The following is a 1708-nucleotide window of genomic DNA, read 5'->3' as shown; positions in this document are numbered from 1 at the left end:
CCCTTCTAAATGTCCAAACTTTGGAAATTCTCTCTATGAGGAACAGTAGAGCAGTAACCTTCGTGCTCCACATGTGCTCCACAGTATTTCAACAAGATTTTCTTCGCATCTTCTACGCCGTTCTTTGCTCCTTTCTTCATTTCTTCATCATTCTGATGCTCCTCCTTCTCTCTTCGTTTCTTCATCGCTCATTTTTTATATTTATCTCATCCTAATTCTCTAAATTGCTTGATATCAATTAGATATTCAATCTCAATTATCAATTATTATAACTTTTTTCCCTCATCAAACAACAAAACCCCAGTTACCAACACCAATAACCATATCCTTGAGAGACAAAAAAATGGGGAAGATGGTCCTATTGTTGGGTGATGAAGATGGTCATATTCTCAACTTATTGATTCTCTAAATTGCTCGATGTCGATTAGTTCAATCTGAATCGATGGTCGTATTTTTGATGATGAAGATTGCTCGCCTTTGTTACGATTAGGGCTACAGCTATTGATGATTCCCCATAGCAGGCTGTGGATCTGGAATTTTTTCTTGCATCTGGTTATAACTCGCTAAAGCCCAGGTATTGATTTCATTTGCTGATTTTCTCCTTTTTTATTTACTAATTTTTTGTGTTGATTTTCGTCTTTACCCATTAATAAAACCTTAAGAAACTTGCTTGTGAAATCATATGCTTTCGAATTCCGAGATTTGGAAAGTACTGTATTAATAGGTTTGATCTTGGCTGTAAGCTCAAACAATTTTTTGGTGGCATCTGTTTCAAATCACGACTTGGCTTTTCATTCTCGAATTTTTAAGCAGCAAGTAATAATTGTAATTTCTGATTTGGATAATTTCCTACTCGAGTTTTGGTGATTTCTGGAATTACTTTTCGTGATTAACTTCATCTTTTGAGATTTAGGGTTTAAATTCCGTATTTTCAACTTAGATTTTCTAAAATCATACTTTGTATAGTGAACTTAACAATTTATAATTTCTGATTTGAATCGTTACTTACTTGAGATTTGGCAATTCTTTGGATTACTTTACATTATAAATTTTGTAAATTTTTCTATTTAAGAAAGACAAGGCAAGTCAATTTTGAGTTTCGATGTTAAAAGGGTCGATTAGGTATTCCTCTATCCAACAACAATATATACATCTCTCGTTCTCTTTGTCGAATTTTGAGTTTCTATATTCAGTGTTTCTCTTCCCAGCATTCCCGATTTGAAAATGATTCCTTGCGATCGATTTTTCCAGCTGAATTTATTCATATCAATTCTATTGTAAGTTTTATGGTACGCAATTAAACATCGGAAACTATCTATATGATTAACTCAAGATTGGTTTTGAATTCGTCATTAGGTTTGTTAAAGATAGTAAATGGTGGATTAGGGGTTTTCCCTATCAATGGGTCTTCTTTTAGTGGATCATAGATTGGTTTGAATATGGGTGTTCATTAATTCATTCACAAACCCAAAGACTCATATTGTATCTGTTGTTGCTTGTATGGTAAGTTGGGTGTTTTTGGTTTTTATTTTTAATGTGCTCACTAATTTTGGTTTACACTGGAATCGCTATTGATTGCAATCTATTGGGGGTCATGGTTGCAGGTGGTTGAAAGTGGTGAGTGACAGTGGAAAGTTGGTGATTGTGGGACAGTTTCATTCCCCGTTTACACTTTCATTTCTTTTGTTTACTAATCATTTTTTTTTTT

Source organism: Silene latifolia, chromosome 4 (assembly GCF_048544455.1).
Source record: "Silene latifolia isolate original U9 population chromosome 4, ASM4854445v1, whole genome shotgun sequence".
In the NCBI taxonomy this organism is placed as follows: Eukaryota; Viridiplantae; Streptophyta; class Magnoliopsida; order Caryophyllales; family Caryophyllaceae; genus Silene; species Silene latifolia.
This window is presented reverse-complemented; position numbering follows the sequence as displayed.